Genomic DNA, 19,768 nt, shown 5'->3' with positions numbered 1-19,768 from the left:
ATCTTAATTGAGTACGTTAGGAAGGGGTTCTAAAGAAGCTTTTATATATATTTTAACCCATATACATACTAAAAGGGCAAGTTAAAGAAAAGTTTGACAAGCAATATTTAACACCACCTAAATAGACGCCTAAAAGCATCAATAATTTTATACTGGTTATTTTTAAAGTAAACATCCATTCATAAATAAAACAACTACTCCTACTTAATACGTCACATTAATGGCATGGAATTCGGACGACAAACATCAAGTTCAAATGCAAAATCAAGATTCTCGAAAGAATCTTGTACTACAACTATATAATATTCAAACTTGTTTGATCTCGCATCTTTGACAACAATCACGACACAGTTTTGATATTGAGAATTCTCACCTTACCTAAACTTAAGTTTATGTAGGAACATCGATACTAATTCGATTAGCTGGATGTAATTGCCAAATAATGACCTGAGATGCTTGGAAAGCATTTCTTCGGGGGCAGGAACTTCCAATAATTTATTGCCTCTTTCCAAAGAGAATTATGGCCCTCAGTTGGAAGGTCCTAAAGTTTTCCTAGTATTTTTACTTATGACGCAAATAAACCTTTTCTCGGGAGAATTACCTTTTTTAGCAGATACACGTAACATTACGGTAGCGAGCTCTGTGAATATTTTAGGCAAAGGAGAATGATAAATAATTTATTAATACGCAATATTCAAATAACGTTATTTGTCACTTTAATAATATACGATGAAGACTATTTGGTACGGCCCCTAGATATTTTGTATATTGAAATTAGTTGCAGGAATTCTTTAATGACATTTCCGAGATATTTATTGCTTTGCCACAATTTAATAAGGCTATTTTTATTATATTACTCGTATTTAATGTTCTTTTAGTAATATATTTAATTATTTATAGAAGCAGGCATACTTTGAGAAAGTTTATTATGATTAGTAGTTAATTGATCTACATTGTTATTATCCTCGAAAAACTGACAAATCATTGCCACGACATCCAGAACCGATAGTAAACTATCAACGCACGTTTCACTCAAAACTTAAACATTCTCCATCCAACAAGTGATGTTGACTTAACAATATTCAGATACGAAGAGAAAATTACTTTAATCTTTTTACTGTAGAACAAGATTGTTTGGTCATTCAAAAATCAACTTACCTAATATTTTATACTAAAGGAATAACAAGAATCTCCATAAAATCACACCAATGTTCAATTTAAACTCTTAAGCTTAAAAAGCTCCAAAATAAGCGCTTCGGCTAGTTTTGTATTCAAAATGAATGCCATCAATAATAATCCAGAAAAAGGATGAAAATGGTATTACGGTTACATTCAGTCTGGGAATGACCAGAATAACAATGACAATAACGTAAAAATAAATGACCCACGAAAATAAGGGAACCTTGCCTCTTATAACTTTGACTACTTTAGTAATATAGCTTTAGTTTAATAATATTGCATAGAAGTAGGCGTTATTTTGCGCAAGGTAAATATAAAGAATGAATAATTGATTTATATCCAAGTTGAAATGACAATCATCCTGACATGATATTTTACACTACGTATGTGTTTCACTTCTAAACATGAACATTCTTGTAATGAACTTTTACAAAGCAAGGCCTGTTTCTTGAGTTTTTGATTAAGTTTTCTGTTTAGGTTCATTAACTTAATACATACATCACAATTGAACATGTAAATTTATTTAATTTAGTTTTTATACTTGGTTAGTTATATTCGTTGAATTATGCAGCAGTCGAAGGGGAAAATGCTGCAGGATTTTCATATTACAAAAGCCTAAAAACAATTCGGTCACATCGACTTTAACCGACCGCAATGCAGGAATTGGTGCGGGCTTGAAAATTGAAAAATACAAATAAAAAAGAATATCTGAAAAGATATTTTTGCGTTTCGATAAAATGATCGAGTTTTTGTTGGCGACTCTGGTGATGATTTATATTGATTATTATATACTCGATTAAACATAAGACTATCTTATAATTCTAGTGTTATAATTATATAGGGACAAGTCTATCTTAAGTGTTATAATTATTAATGTTTAGAAGTCCCTATGACTTCTAAACATTGCTGACTGCATCCAGCGAATCCTTGCGACTCGCTTGATGTCGTCAGTCCCAGGTGGACGACGTAATAACCTGGTAGTTACTCGAATAATATAATTATAACATTAACTTAGCGTTTTGGTACTTGTACCATTCCTTTGTAAGTGGTAGGGTGCATTCACGTGCCTACCTTCCTTCGGAGGACCTATTCTTGATAGTAATAGAGATGTCCATAGCGCATCTCAGGGACTTCGATTTGAACTGTGGTTTTGGTGCGAGTTTAATAATAGGTGAAAGGCACGTAGTATTCGAGGTGGGTTTGCTACGACGGAAATCCGCTAGCGAAGTTCGCGGTTCATAACTTCCCGTGTCTCCGCCGTTAAGCGGTGAGATGAAACTTCGTAGGGTTTCAGTCGGTAAGAGTCTAAAAGCTTCGCCATCCCCTTGGTGCAATGGTATCAATTAGTATAGTATTCCTCTACGGCAAAAAATGCATGGCCTATCACCACGCTACTTCAACATGCAACGATTTTTGTCATAAATTTATGCATTTATAATTTTTAGTAAGAAATCTGTGGTCGATACATCATACGTACATTTAATGTCATCATATCAGCCGATGCTACTCTCAGGAACTACTGGTCCGATTTGAAAAATTCTTTCAGTGTTAGATAGCCCATTTATTGAGGAAGGCTATAGGCTATATAATATCTCCGTATTCCTACAGGAACAGGAACCACGCGAGTGAAACCGCGCGGCGTCAACTAGTATATAATATATTGTAAAGACTTCCAAAGAACACTGCATTTTCTAGGGCGGGGTCGCCATTCCAGCATCTTGGGACCTCAACGTCCATCGGCTCTTTGAACTATGTGCTCCGCCCATAACCACTTCAGCTTTTTTTTTTTTTTTTATGCTTTACAAGTTAGCCCTTGACTACAATCTCACCTGATGGTAAGTGATGATGCAGTCTAAGATGGAAGCGGGCGAACTTGTTAGGAGGAGGATGAAAATCCACACCCCTTTCGGTTTCTACACGGCATCGTACCGGAACGCTAAGTCGCTTGGCGGTACGTCTTTGCCGGTAGGGTGGTAACTAGCCACGGCCGAAGCCTCCCACCAGCCAGACCTGGTCAAATTAAGAAAATCTCAATCTGCCCAGCCGGGGATCGAACCCAGGACCTCCGTCTTGTAAATCCACCGCGCATACCACTGCGCCAAAAAGGCCGTCAAAAAGCTTCGCGACTATTTGAGCTATGTCGGTTCTTCTGTGGATTTCCTTATTTCTGATTCGATCACACAGAGATACTCCAAGTTTGGAGTATAAACAATTAAACATAGCTAGTTCCATCACTCACATCACTCACACATCGCTGTGTGATTTTGAGCCTTCTTAGGAGGCCCATGGTTAGCTGCATTACTTACATATAAATAAAATCTATATAGTATCTGTTTCTGATTTCAAAATAACTGTCTTTTTTCAAGTATTTTTTCTGTCAGTCTGTTTGTTCAAGCTAATTTCTGGAACGGCTTAACTGATTATAAAGACACTTTCACTTTCTTACTATCCCGAAAAAACCAGGCTTCCCATGGGGTTTGTGAAACACTGAATTTTACGCACAGTCGCGGGCATCCCCTAGTGCACATTAAATATTTGGTCTATTAGTGTAAACACTGCATTGTTGACTTTATAATGAAACTTACAAATGCATTTACACAAGCAGTTATTGCTTATAAGAATTTATTACTATAGTCTAAACTCTACGATTTACGGGGAACCTAATTTTCGGTCATTATTTACCTCACAGTTTACAAAGAACTTGTTTCTGCTAGATTTATGCGAAAATAGCTGCAACCGTGTTGTATTGAAAATATTCGCTCGGATTTGTTGTAATCAATTTCGGTTTACATTCATTTGATCTATGAATAGGAGTGGTGAATTCTCTTGTATCTCTTGAAGAAAACCTTATTTCGTTAGTTCACGGTAAGGCGAGAACAATAATAATATGCTCCTGACTGAATTGTTGTTTCTTTCAGCCATGGCCAATCTCATTTTTGAGATAAACCATGTACGCAGGAGATAATTTTATAGTGCACAAGTGTGAGTGCATTCATAGGTGCACTCTTTATTCTCTCACTCTCTAACCCTGACCTCCTCCTGTATTATTTATTTCAGGCATTTAATTCGTTTGAAATACTTTGTATAATTATTGAAAATTAATGATTATTATCAAGTTTACAAAAGCTTGTTGTTGCTTGAACCACAGAAAGGTCGATGAACTTTATTGCCAGCTCTTTTGGTACGGAGTATAGAGCTCGATTTGATTCACTCGATTTTCTTGTATAAGATACTAGCCAATGTCCCCCGGTTATTCCCGTTCTCGTGAGAATATTGGGATAAATTCGGGCCTATAACAAAATAACGTGTTTTTCTAGTGGTAAATGAATTTTTCAGTGTTTCCTAATTCTTACAACCCGGTAATTTTTAAGATGAGAGTGAATACGCATCTTCCAGGCAAATGCGTTCCGCCAAGCTACATCTACAGGTGAGACCGTGGTCAAGCGCGACTTTATTCCTCATTAAAACAATAAAAATTTGTTTAGTAGATCTAGATATTACCCCATACAACACCACAAACTTTACCTCTTTATAATGTCAGTATTTGGTATAGACTAGCAAAGGCTTTTCGCTTAGTTGAAAACAAAAAGAAAATGTTAGTTACGCCTGAAAACGGTAGCTAATATTCTATTTTTTTTTTCAATAAAAAATTTGGTAGACATAGAGGTACCTGTAGCGGAAATCCTTTAGTTTTATTGTGAACTGCGAACCATATAATCATTTTGAAAGCTTTTAAGTCTTTTATCCTTTTTCGGTGTCGAATTTCAAACGACCAAAATACGTGGTACCGGGTACAATACAAGCCAAAACAAGAGGGCCATCGCGAAACTCCCGCTGTTTTTAATGTAATTACAGGGCTATTGTTTGTTATTTAACTGAGGGGTGATTGTTGAGGTCCGACGCGACCAAGTTTGTTTTATATACTTGCTAAATAACTAGTTTTTGCCTTCCACTCCAAATGCATATATTACATTATTTTGTGTGGGTATTTACTTTGCAGCTTACAGCAGTGTGAACTGCAGGGCTAGCACGGGCAAGGGAAAAAATTATCCACGGGGAGAGGATAAAACGTTTATCCCCCACACTCGTTTTATCCACTCACCGCGCATGGGCACGCCGGTGGATATAATATCCCCGGTGGATAAACGGAGGGAAAGACTTGTCAACCCATTTGTATATATCTTATAAATTGGCATTAGGTATATTAATAGTCCGAAATAAACGTAAATTTGATAATATTTGGTTATTTTGTGCATATTATTTATCTGTTTTATGTTGGCATTGTTTTGTTTGGTGATTGTTTTTTGCGGTGGTTTGTAGTAGGTATCTATAGTATCTATCATACTAGCGGACCCGGTCAAGCTTCGTTGTGACATAAGTGCACTTATTCTCTATCCCTACTCTACCCTTCTATACCTCTACCCCTACCCTACCCCTGCCCTACCCCTACCCTACCCCTGCCCTACCCCTACCCTACCCTACCCCTACCCTACCCCTACCCCTACCCTACCCCTACCCTACCCCTACCCTACCCCTACCCCACCCCATATTGCGAAGCAATTGTTAAAGACCAAAACATGCGAGACATAATTGTTTTTTTAAGTAAAGTTTTATCCCCACATCAACTTCACAGGGATAAATTTATCGCGTTTAAATGTCAAAAGTCCCAAAGTATATCATTTTATCCACTCCATATGCCATAGTCGAGGAAAAGATCTCCACGCGTAATGTCAATCGGGGATTAATTTGTCTTTCCCTTGTGGCCATGCTATGACGGGTGGATTTATATCCTTAGTCAGTGGATATAATGGGTGGATTATATCCACTGACTAAGGAAAATTTTATCCCTTGCCCATGCTAGCCCGGCTGGTAGAATGTGGTAGTGGTCGTCATGTAGCGATACAGCGTTAAACAACGCTTTCTTCGTGTTTAACATATAATTTACACGGAACTTTTTATTTAAATTTTAACTGGTATTTTTTTATTTAATTTTCATTCTAGAAGAATTGATAAAAGAATTCATTCTAGAAAACACGCCCTTGAAAGCGATCTCACCTGAAATTATGTGACGGTGGTAACAGGCTAACAACTAATTTGAAGAAGTACAAGTCCGAGCGGACCGAGTCGCGGATACCTGCGAGTATGTATTTAAAGAAACCTATGTAATTAAAGAAACAACATTAATCAGGGAGATGATACTTTAATAGGTAATTTTTTTTTGTATATAGTAGACCCGTAAAACTTTGTAAGTATGGTTGCTACCTATATAGTTTCTTTTATTTATTTTGATTTACAATCACAACCCCAAATCCCCAAATCAATACAAAACCAACTTGTACATGATTGAACAAAATTTAAATATTTCCAAAAGTATGAGTAACACAATGTTTGGTATATTTTTTAGTCAACCAGCAACAATTCTATTTTCAGCCTTCGCCGTCCCCCACACGTAAACCAAGTTTAAGACAGAGGCACACTTATAACTGTTCTTGCCACGTTTGTGTAATCAAAACAAAATATTATACGTTCACAAATATTATAGTTCCACAAAAATATTTCGACGACCTGTAGGTATATATTTCTCAATGGTTTCGCAAAGATTTTTTACTGAAAAATATCTAATAGGGTTTTTTATATGTGACCTCGACCTTCATTGTTATTCCTGCCGCTAAGAAGTATCCTAATTACTTAATATTTTTTTTAATATCTTTAAAGTTGATGGTTGTGGTTTAGTCACAAGTACATGATTATAAAATATTCCACTATCAGGTGGGCCCGTTACGTCAATTAAATACTTGTCTTTAAAAATTAACAGATTCGCCATTTAGTCAAGTGAATGCATTTTCTCTTACGTAGAGAAGATAATTATTTCACACCGTTTTTAGATTCTTGAGATCCTAGGAAGCTATCCTGATTGTTTTACGATAATATAAAATGCTATGATATTCATAAATCTGAATATATGAATATCATAGCATTTGAATGGCTAAGCCTTTATGAGCTCAATGATAGCATTAAATATCATAAAACATTTGAACCGCTATTGACAATTTTTTGTAAAAACACGTTCAAATTCACTATGACTGGGTTCTGAAGTATAAACAAAAAATAAAAAAGTCTATTAGCGTCTTAAAAGTGTGTTCCCACTCCTAATTCTACACGATCCCTTTGTACAACAATATATATACGATATATGTATTATAATTTATATGTGTACACAGTACCGCATTTGTTATAAGCATACTTAAAGCGGTCGTCCTTAATTCGTCCGTACATAAAGTATAAACACCTATTGTTGTGAACTAGAGAGCTGTTGAAAGCATTTTATGCTCCAATTAGGCAAACCTCTCGTATGTCGGAAAAAACTTTAGAATTTCATTGCGGGTTACGTAAACCACACTTTCGCTTGTGCTATGCGGTTGCGAGTTTTTTTTTAATATTAATTGTTTGTGGATTTTTTTTTAATTACTTAATGAATTTTTTTTCACAAATGGCAATTATTAATTTTTTTTAAAGAATAATTGCCATATTTTTTATAATGTGACCAACATTCCCGTTCCCCTCCAACTAGTTGGGAAAGACTGTGACTGTTACGACAATAGACTAGCGGGGCGGGGATCGAACCACCACCGCTTGGTGATGAGTCCAACCGCTATTACCGTCGAGCTATTGAGTCTTATCCTTATCCGGAAAAAGCTAAAAAACTCAAATTACCGACTCATAAAGTGTGTTTGATTATTATTATAATTTTTCAGTAAAACCTCCATTTAAGAATCTGCAGAATACATCAAAAGATGACGAATGGAAAAAATGGGCATTAAAAAGCGTTTCTTTGTCAAACAAAGAATTTTGAAAGAAAAGATTTCTCCGGTTTTCTAAATAGTCATTTCATTTGTAACAAGCCGAAAGTTTTGACGGCAAAATCATTAAGGATGAAATAATACCGGGGGTATTACGTCTACAGAGTTAGTATTAAAATTTTGTCATCCTGTCAGAAACACAAAAGGCCTGAACACTAAGCGATTAAGCGTTACGGTACGTATAGACGAGAAAATGAGTTATTGTTCTCTACATCTGCGTACAGTGAAGTTTGAAATACTTTTATTAATCAAATACAGATTCTTTAAGAATGTTACTTATTTCGCATAATAAAATCGCATTAGGCAACGTATCGTGTGATGTTTGTGCATTTTAGATTTCAAGGTCTCAGTAGCTCACGGTTAAAGGTGTCAGATTCAAAAAGTGTAGGATTCGATTCCTGGCCATTGGACAACTGTCTTATTACCCTCTAACAATATAAGACATTCGCTCACCTAAAGGGTGAAATGGGTAATATATAATTAATTCTTTTTTTCATATTTTAAATACTAACACTATAAAAACTAAATAATTGTTTCACTACTAAAAACACAGGCATGGAGGTAGGTACAACTAAATTAAAAAGGTTGCAGCTTGCCATTAATACAAATAAAAATCAAAGGTTAAAATTTTAAAATGTGTTAATACTGCGATTTAAAAAAGCATTCATTATGCGAAAACTCCTAAAATTATTTCTGAGCTCAGGGTTTACCAGTGAAGATGATTCACCTCGTCAAGATAGCATAAGAAATGAGCAAAAACTTTATCGTTTATTTTGGTTTAATGACATTTATCTTCAAGTACAAAATTAATGGAAAACGTCTTTTTCTAAGATCCGCTTAGCGTTATACTGAGTCATTATAACGATAATAAAACTAGGTTTTTATAAACTGACTAGCGGACGCCCGTGACTTAATACGCGTGAAGCTGTACACATACCCTACCCTACTTCTACCCTACACCTACCTTACCGTACCCGTACTCAACCCTACCATACCTCTACTCAACCCTACTCCTACCCTACCATACCCCTACTCAACCCTACTCCTACCCTACCTCTAACCTATCCTACCCCTACCCTGTCCCTATCCTACCCTATCCCTATACTACCCCTACCCTGTCCCTATCCTACCCTATCCCTATCCTACCCCTACCATGCCCCTATCCTACTCTATTCCTATCCTACCCTCTCCTACTCCCACACTGTCTCTACCCTACCCAACTTCTACCCTACACCTACCTTACCATACCCGTACTCAACCCTACCATTCCTCTACTCAAATCCTACTCCTACTCCTACCCTACCATACCCCTACTCTATCCCTATCCTACCCCTACCCTGTTACTATCCTGCCCCTAGCCTGAGTATCATGTCAGTATATGTCCTGGCTCTAAGCTACCTCTCCACAAATTTTCAGCCAAATCGGTCCAGTCGTTCTTGAGTTATAAATAGTGTAACTAACACCTATTTCCTGAGAAGACCATCTGTTTTTCTAACTATGAAAAAAATTGAGAGATTGGCATTAAAATAAACAAACAAACTCTTCCGTTTTATAATATTAGCATATAGATAGGCCCTTTGAATTAAAATTATTAATTAGATCTTTGTAAATTTTGAGTAATTCCTTTGCGTTGCTTCTTCATTAGCTACCTATTAGCATCCGTTAATATAGATGAAGTAGGTACCAGATAAACGTTTTAAGGAAATAATTTGTATACGACCTTTGAAATAATTTACTAAACGAATTTACATCCTAAATTAGTATCAAGTATATTAAGTATGTTTACCTAATACAAGGTTAATTTTTTATCAACAATTTATAATACGACTTACGTTAAAGCAAGTAAATATTTTTTTTTCACAAGAAAAACCGAACCGCCCTTGTATTATGTCAGCCATTGACGATCAAGTAATCTCACATGCCTGCATCGCTAACGGCTTGACGTCCGATAAAACTGATCGTGTATTGGTCGCGATCGCATGACGTTAGCGCTGCAGCCATGTGAGATTACTTGATCGTCAGTGGTTGACATTATGTACTATCTTCCTTGAGAAAATATGCATTTAAATACCTTAACTCCATCCAAATCAGATTAGCAGAGAATTTGATTACAGACATACAACCAACAATTGTAAAAATACACTCGGTTTCGAATACAGAACCACCTTTTGTCAGTTGAAAATATTCAAATGTCATATATTACCAACGATGTTCACGTTATAATTAATCAGAATTAATCTAATGTCGGTAAATAACGGTGGACTTTCAATAAAGTACTTAATTTTCCATCCACTTTCGCCGATAATCATGCATATTGATACCTATATCGTTATTTAATACATATTTCCAATAACAAGTTTTATATAATACAAGTTAAGTTGGCACTTGTCCATGACCGGTAAGTGTAGATATGGCCTAATAAGGAACGCAATTTAAGAAGCTACCGTTTTTTTTTAATTATACCCAAGTTATAGGATACATTGTAAGATCATTAAAGAGAAAGCCCTGGAAGTAAGGCTTGTGTCTGAAAGCCATGGTAAACTAGAAAAGAGGACTCGAAAGGGTCTCTAAGATATAGGCTACCGGGTTAGAAAGAAGGAAATCTCGATGGTTTTCTTTCAGAAGCTTTAAATATACACACCCTTATATATAACACACTCTTGACGTCTTGAGAAAATCCACCAAATCCCTGATATCCTCATTTATTTGCGACGCAGACATCTAACTCACAGTGAAGTAAATTAAACAGAAAGTAAAGAAAACACGGCAAAATAAACACATTATACGCCCATGTTTAAAGGAACGTGGTTTCGTATATTTGACGTGTAAAACAGAGATATATATTTTATAAGACGGGTTATTATTAAAATGGAGTTTCACTCTGTGAGTGGAAGCTAGCAATATCGCCCTTGTTTCTGAATGGATGATCAATAAACCGGTTAACTAACATTCCAAATAAGATAATTTGGAAGATTTAAACAATATGAATACGTCATGAGAAGTATGGTTATGTCCTATATTATAAAACTCAAGTAATTTATCCTTAATTATTGCAAACACCCAGTATTTTATTGTTAGTTTAACAGGCGAATAATGTTACGGAAATGCTAATAAAGTTGTATATACCTTTGCGTTTAACAAGTCTAAAATATTATTATGACTTATTTTCGACGAAACTCTGCGGTGATCACTACAACTATACGATGTTAGGCTTTATTTATTTGGTACATCGACCAGAAGAACAATATTACAACGCTGAGTTAGATTATATCAACGATTAAAATGTTGATTAGCTAATTTTACCAAGGATTAATTAATGTTTCATAAACTGGGCGGCCCCGTAGTTTACTGGGTATAAAAGTAAATAATGAATACTCAGAAATCTTCCAAACATTCAAACTGCCTAAACATCGTAAAGCTGTTAAGAATAAAGGAAGTGGGTGCGGTTAATGATAACAATGAACTTATAAAACTATTTTGTGTTTGCTGGAGCTTGCATGACGCGGCGATAAAGTTGAGAGATAAAGAAAATTAGATACTTCTTTATATGGAAATGTTAGGAAACTAAATGTCTATATTTAAAATGATGATATCTTTGATGTATTGAATGAAATGGTAATAAAAATAATGGATATTTTACATTATAATGTAGTACGAGATCCGGCATAAGAAATATATCCCTTCATCTGTTATTTAAATGAGATAAGAAATAAGTGATAGAAAATATTCACATTGACATATTGTACATAGTTTGCCTAGTGAAATTGCTAAAAAAAAAGTAAAGATTGCCTTATATCACACAGTAATGTAATGGTTTTTTTTTTTTTTTTTATTCTTTACAAGTTAGCCCTTGACTACAATCTCACCTGATAGTAAGTGATGATACAGTCTAAGATGGAAGCGGGCTAACTTGTTAGGAGGAGGATGAAAATCCACACCCCTTTCGGTTTCTACACGGCATCGTACCGGAACGCTAAATCGCTTGGCGGTACGTCTTTGCCGGTAGGGTGGTAACTAGCCACGGCCGAAGCCTCCCACCAGCCAGACCTGGACAAATTAATAAAATCTCAATCTGCCCAGCCGGGGATCGAACCCAGGACCTCCGTCTTGTAAATCCACCGCGCATACCACTGCGCCACGGAGGCCGTCAACTTTTTAGGAGGAGGGAATAGGTATTTATATAGCCTCATCAGTTATTTAGGGCAAATAAAAGCTTATTTTAACTGCAATTTAACTAGCATATTATCTATCATTTATTTCTTATCAATAATGAATAAGAGATGAGGGCATATACTATGTATACAATACATATGTTCTGTCATATTATGTAGTGAAATAAATGGTTATTGTTATACCTATCTGGTATAAACCACAGAACAGCAAACATCACTTAATATAGCGTTTTATTACTAGACGATGTTCTTACCCGTTCACAAGTCATTCCAAAACTTCTATTTTCATAAATAACATCTGGTACAGTGTCAATTACCCACCTGAAACAAAGAAAAACAATGTTATTCGAATCAAAATTATTTTAGCATAATTATTTTCCTAAAACAGACAAAACTGTTTTTGCTTTAGCTTTTTAAAGCTCGAGAAATTTTGAAAGACAAAGAACGCTGTAGATTTTTACATCGGATCGTCTTTACACGGATAATAATAAAAATCGCTTGTAAATAAAGACTGACGCAAATGAAAATGGCACCAAAAAGCGAATGTTTTATGAATGAAATGAAAGGATATATAAAAATGGCACCAAGAAACGAATGTTGAATGAATGAAATGAATAGACATATTAAATATACGATGTTCTATAACTCGTCAGTGTAAGTTTAGAATTCCTGTCCATCTCTCTCTATTAATATGGTGTTACACAAAATACCATTGAGAAGAATCTAATACTGAGACACACTGTCACCCAGGTATGAGAACATTATTACTGAATAGCCCTACAGTTTTATAAACCACGCGTAGTATAGGGTTCCGTAGATTGAATTAGAACTAGCAAAACATTATTTAATACCGACAACGATACCCTACACTATAGGATAGACGATTAACAAATCATTCTCACTTTGCATGTAGTGAAGGAACCCAAAAACATGTACATATACTCATGCTAAATCACAGCTTTCTACTAATAATAGGGATGATGACAGTACATTAAATATAAAAGTATGTTAATAGTAAAACAATTGTGTAAAAGGAACAGGGTATCTGCGATCATTACTTTCGGAGCTACAGGGATTTTACGGGTCAGATTTGCGGCGCTGCCGCGGATCCCTGAAAAACGTCCCATACAAAATGACACGAACTAATGACGTCGTAAGTAATGTAATGATTGTTAGATTTGTATGTGCGTTCAAACAAAATTACTAATATCTTTGTTATATGTGTAATTTTTGACTATAAGCTATTGTTAAGAAGCATCAATAAATCATACATGTCGTAGAAATCGTAGAGTCATTAATAAAAAAATGGACAGAACCGCTGACCTAACCTTGGTCATCGGCTCTGCCAATTACAATAGGTATGCTATGCTTAACCTCACTAATCGCTTACACAATAATCTACTCTTAATTTTACTATTTTACCCTGGTAGTTGTGGTAGAGGAAGTACATCGAGCAAGTCCCAGGACTTGTGACCATTGGGTGTGGTTTAAAGGCGCCTTTTAATACTAGTAAACACTCACCAACCCTGCCCGACGTGCTCTCCATGCCCACAGTAAACAATTTAAGATCAATAATTACTTCATCACGAAACATTATCGAACAAAATCACTAACGCGACAAGCAGCATGACGCCTCAAGCTGCTCAACAAAGAATTGAACCAATTAATAGCCCAAGTCACTAATTACTTTCCTTTTCTTAATAACACTACTTAACACTTCACTATTTCACTATACTTAACAGCCGACTACGGAGACAGACGGAGGCAGGATGCCTCACTAGAGTGAATACACAGTGACGGTACACGCGTACGCGCCATTTGGGACGCGATGCCATTGGATGAGAGTTACGTGATCTCCTATTGGTCGATCGCCGCCACGTTCGTTATGGTGGTAACGTTTTACAATCTTAATTACTTCAAGAGTAAATAATCAAAACCTAATTACATGAAAACTTGATTCTAAATTTATTAAATTAATTAACGTAGATTTTGCTGACCATTACGACAGCAAAATCTCAACACAGAACCTAAAGAGTTTTTATTTTCTACTGCTGTCAACTGTCATCATTACTTGAGAGACCAATTATTAATCAAATCAAAACGGAACAGTATTTTGACTGCAAAATGATCAGACCACTAGATAACAAGTCGATTCGAAATAACCACAGAGCAAACATGACAACTATTAGGTCTGAGGCCATAGAGCCCTCAGTGAGCCAAGCTTCCCCGGCGACATACATGTTATCATAAAAGCAATAACTCGAATGGTCAGTAAACATTGTGTAACTCTTCCATATAGCCGGCACATAAACATTATTTCCCATCATGAACCAGGTCAGTTGTGATTGATGGGGTGATATGGTGATTTCTTTGTACATTGGCGACTAGTCTTTAAACTGTTTATCGCTTCCTTGCGGGAATACGGGATTGGGTAATGACTTAAATAAATTACGTAGATACATTTGTAATGTATTTATGCCATAAAAATCAACTCATTTGTTCTTCATTTGTTCGTAAAAAGTTGTGAGATTCATGTAATACCAAAACGGTTACTTTATTCAGTCCGTAATTAATAGAACTTCTGTCTTAAGTTATTACGTGATTGGCTAACCTAACAACATCTCAGGTTAGGTTAGGTATGGTCACACCTAACCTAACCGACACAATTCACTTTACAATTAAAACTTAATATATTCAATAAGATCTTAGAGCGCCAAGTCAATCAGATTTAGAGATTTTAGTTTTTCGATCGATCGAAATCGATTTTTCATATATAGCCACCGGTATAAAAAAAAATGTGGGCAGTAAAATTCTATGAACGAATGACAGTGTTACGTTTTTGGGCGTAACCTATTTTGCGCATCTTTCACCGTGCGCTGCCGCCAAAAATTAATGCGTGCGCACGCTGTCGATGGGCGCGCACGCCGCGGCTTGCTGCTCCTCGGTTGCGCACCTTTCACTTTAAATGCGTTAATATTGAAACGTACATAGTGTATGCTGCGGGGCAACATACACCTATTTAGACAATCGATCTGAAAGAGTAAACTCCATCCGTGCGTCGGAGCTGACACACACTTTTTTTTTATTACTTGACTCTTATTTGTCACTTACGAGTGTGTAGGTAGTATATTTCTAGTTCAAGAAGCTCAAAAATAGGTCCAAATGAGTACACTTGCACGTTTAAAACGGTTAAATAAAGCCAAGAACTTAATAGCGATATTTTTACTCTGAACACTTGGACTGAAATTTAGAGCATACGGGTCAAAGAAGTTGCTAACTCTTTTTTACCGCAAAGCTGTGAAATAGGTCAATCCATACAAACTGTTGAACGAGTGTCGGCGTTTCACGACGTACGTATGCGGTGACTCATATTATTATAGAACGAGAGCGTGTGTCAGCCAGACCTTAGTTATTGAAGTGATAACTTATTATGGGAGGGTAAACCTGAGCCATGATAAAATTCAAAATTCATCTATTTTTATTATGTTTAGTTTACAAGCACTTTTGAAAATCAGGATTATGTCATAGTTTAATTTAATCTATGGTGGTAATAATAGTCCAAAACTTAAAATTAAAGTTACGAGGGTTCCTTGGTCCGAGAAGAGCCCACAACAAACACAGTCAAGGTTTATTTTTTTTTTGTTTACCACCATTTTACAAACTTATACATATAGCCCAGTGGAGATGACCTCTGCCTCTGATTCCGGAAGGTGTGGGTCCGGATACCGTCCGGGGCATGCACCTCCAACTTTTCAGTTATGTGCATTTTAAGAAATCAACGCCTACGCCTTCCGGAATCGGAGGCAGAGGTCATATCCACTGGGCTATCACGGCTCTTAATAAAATAATAATAAAAAGAATGGAGGAAGGTCTAGCCAAGACTGACACATAGTACAGTATGTTCGGTTCCAACTTGCGTATATGCTCGGTGTCTATTCGTTCAATCAGTTCAGAATAACTCCTTTTATTCAATTGAATCATAAATGTTCACTTTAAACCATCAATGTATTGGGCATGTATGCGGAGTGATGAAACTTGAAAGTAGAACAAACAGAAATTTAGGTAGAAGAATTAAAGAGAAGAGGAAAGTAGAGATCGTTGGAGTATATCAAATAGTACCCTGTACTAGACAGTGCAGTGTGACCTCACCAGGTAGACTGCGCGACGCGAGCGAAGCGAAGTCTCTACAAAACGTCTATGCCCTGCAATGGACGACCATCGGCTGACATGGTGATATTCCCTATTCCAATTACTCTATTAAATGCGGGAAAAATTAAATTATAATAAAATAACAACTGCAATTTGTTACATGATAAAATAAAAGGTAAAACAAAACTCTATTAGAATTATTGGTGCAAACAAATGCGGTCAAACCTATGCTCGTTTTATTGATAACCCAATAATGGCAATCATAATGTAGTGGATATAAACAACATTGGGACGTGTGTGGCAATTAGCAGCTGCGCTTTGTTGCAGAATACATAGATAATTCATGTGTGGTGTTACATCGGCTGTGTTTAATAAGCGGGCACCATTTGCGGTCACGTTTTTAGAGAAATAGTTAATAACACACGACTCAGGTGCTAATGTACAGGTTTAGGTGATTACCTTTATGTGTATATGTTACTGGCAACGTATATAACTCAGGTATGCTATACAATGCCTAGGCAATGCATAAAATACCTGGGGCTAGCTTCATTCTGGACCGCCTTCACGAGCTTCTGGCTTCGCTTCATAAAAACAAGGAGAAGACAAGACTGCGTGGAGTCGACATAAAAGTGAAGATTAGCGAGGAGTAGTCAGATTCAATACACACTGCTATTATTTTCTAGTCTTTAGTTTCCAAACGATGGTCTTCTTCTTCTTCTTCTTCTTTTTTCCTGGGCCTTTTCCGCACTTGGCCAAACTTGGCGAGATGTTATTAAGCATTGATACATGCAACCAATTTCCAGTTTCCACTCGACTACAACGTAGTTAACTCACGTAACCTGCAATCTGTTGCAGACGCCTCGCGCTCACAGTCGGTGCACGATCACACGCTCAATTACACTTCGGGAACCAACCCTCTGTAGCGACATCCTAGGTCAGTCTTTACACAATACACTTGTATATTCTATCTAATATATAAATAACGCACGGTGGTATTAACTATTGATACGTAAAACCAATTTCCACTCGACAACGACGTAGCTAACTCACGTAACCTGCAATCTGTTGCAGACGCCTCGCACTCACAGATCAATTACACTTCGTTAGGTTAGCCTTAACACTACATACATACTACCTCCTAAGGATTTGAACTAAGTATGTACGAGTATAACAAGTCCAATTTGTTGTAATACTCTTGTAGTATGTCCAGAACACTAACTACATTTATATTTATATGTATGTATACCGCAGAAATATATAACAAGTCCGAATCACAATCTTCATTTACACTTCGGAAACCCTCTTTGAATGCTCTCTAATTACTTGGATCATGCAGCAAAATGCTGAGCTGGTACCTTTTTTAAAGTTGTGCCAAACATTACAGTGTGGTGTTTGATGCTTCTGCTGCTTGAGTTTTGGTCTTCCCTTGCTCAGGTGGTTTAGGCATCAATCGCTGCATCGGTTTTATGGTGTGTGGCACAATTTTAAAATGAAGGTTTTTCCTTCTTTCTTTATTTAGCGACATCTAAATCTTCACACAATAGACTAGTATAAAGTAATCTATAGTAAGGCTAACCTAGGCATAATCTAGCAAGCTATGACTAACAATTGAACCAAATATCTATTATCTGCTTCTTGGTCATTTTCTTCATAACTGAATGAAGTCATCTGCTTTTCTGATAGTCGATGTAAAAATGCAAGTAAACTTTAAGTGGCTAGATGATCGACTGAATAGTCGTTTTCGCTATACCCTCCCACAACTGAGTTTATTAAAATAAGAAGGAAGAAAAGAAATACACAAATATTTCGCGCAAAGACGTCTAGTTCCTCCATCACCTTTCTACCACAGAACAGAGAGATGTTGTGAAAAATGGCATTCCTTTGTGGTCAGGGTCCAGTAGATACGTACGAATTCTTTTGCATCAACGTTTCTAATTAGAACTGCTAAGATGTGAATGTCCTTCCAGCGTCTATTTCCTGACACGTACTATTTGTGCTCTTTCAAGGCAAGAGTGAATAGGCATCTTCTAGGCAAGCGCGCTTTTTAGCCCTCATCATTGCTGTCCATCAGGCATGATTGTAGTCAAGCGCAAATCTCAAAATAAAAAAGACGTCTACTAGTGAACTGTATATAAAATGTTGATCGAATACAAACTGTATCCGTACGACGCTGAATGATGTTTACCGTAAGCTACTGAGAAACAAAATAGCTAACAAGCTTGTTTGCAAGCGGTTCGCCATAACAGGACAAGATATTTCATGCAAGCGGCGCGGAAAATGTGGGAAAAAGCGTATACGATTGGAGCAAATACGTAAACAGTTATCGTTATAGCGAGCCAAAACGTAAATAGCTTAAATGGAATTCAAATGCAAATGTGTATGTTTGTCAGTTTGTTTGTTGTAACGCATTCACACTGCACAAATGATTATCCTTATTAGAGAAAGAGCCTGCATAAGCAGACATGACACATTTTATAAGGGCTAAAAGGAGAAACCCAGTCGGTACTCTGCGCCAAATGATACAGAGATGAATATTGGCCTAAAATTAGGATAACTAAGGAGAACTCACGAGGCCAATTTTCAAAGAAATCTATATTTGGACAATAAATAGTATCCCTTTGACTTGTAGGTTTCAATGGACCAGATACAATTGAATACATTGTAAGTACAATAAAAGTGAATTTGACATTTATTTATCCCCAAGACGAGAAGAAATTTTAAATAAAATAAGAAAGAGTTTCTTTCTAAGAAAAAAATATTTAGTCACGACTCATGAAGTACCGGTTGAAGTTCATTTGAGCTTACTCATGCAATCTGGTTGTGCAGATTTGAGTTCGTATGCACGCGCCGTATTATAAATACTCTTTCAGTTTCAAGTTCAAGAACCTGGGAATGTATCGGCTGCGACGCCGTTAGGTCTAGCGGCTCGTTTAGTACTTTTGTTTTTTATTCTCTCCGGTTATTATTGGTGCTATTTATCTTTTCCGGTGTATTTAGCTCCCTTGTGCGATGTTACTGATCAACTGTTATATGGGGTTGTTCACTGAGCAGAAAAATATATTCCTCTCAATTTAGACTGAAATAATATACAATGAGAACCGATGTATTCAACATGGTATGGAGGTTGGCACATTGAAGAGGCGTGATAGCCCAGTGGATATGATCTCTGCCTTCGATTCCGGAGGGTGTGGGTTCGAATCCGGTCCGGGGCATGCACCTCCAACTAAGAAATTAAATATCATGTGTCTCAAACGGTGAAGGAAAACATCGTGAAGAAACGTGCATGCCAGAGAAATTTCTTAATTCTCTGCGTGTGTCAAGTCTGCCAGTTCGCATTGGGCCAGCGTGGTGGACTATTGGCCTAACCCCTCTCGTTCTGAGAGGAGACTCGAGTTCAACAGTGAGCCG

The 19,768-nt window shown here is 36.6% G+C and overlaps 1 protein-coding gene across 6 annotated transcripts in view; it reads right to left on the bottom strand.

Annotated features, from left to right (window-relative positions):
• Positions 1–19,768, bottom strand: part of LOC112051516 (tyrosine-protein kinase Src64B) — a 123,559-nt gene that overhangs the window by 36,860 nt on the left and 66,931 nt on the right. For 2 of the 6 annotated variants that reach the window (XM_024090201.2, XM_024090211.2), the window contains one exon: positions 12,466–12,532. The exons of the other annotated variants lie outside the window; for them this stretch is intronic. The gene's annotated coding sequence lies outside the window, so the exon portion shown is untranslated. The remainder of the gene's footprint in view (positions 1–12,465; positions 12,533–19,768) is intronic. 6 annotated transcript variants of the gene reach the window in all.

The sequence above is a fragment of the Bicyclus anynana genome, chromosome 15 (assembly GCF_947172395.1).
Source record: "Bicyclus anynana chromosome 15, ilBicAnyn1.1, whole genome shotgun sequence".
Taxonomy (NCBI): domain Eukaryota; kingdom Metazoa; phylum Arthropoda; class Insecta; order Lepidoptera; family Nymphalidae; genus Bicyclus; species Bicyclus anynana.
This window is presented reverse-complemented; position numbering and strand designations above follow the sequence as displayed.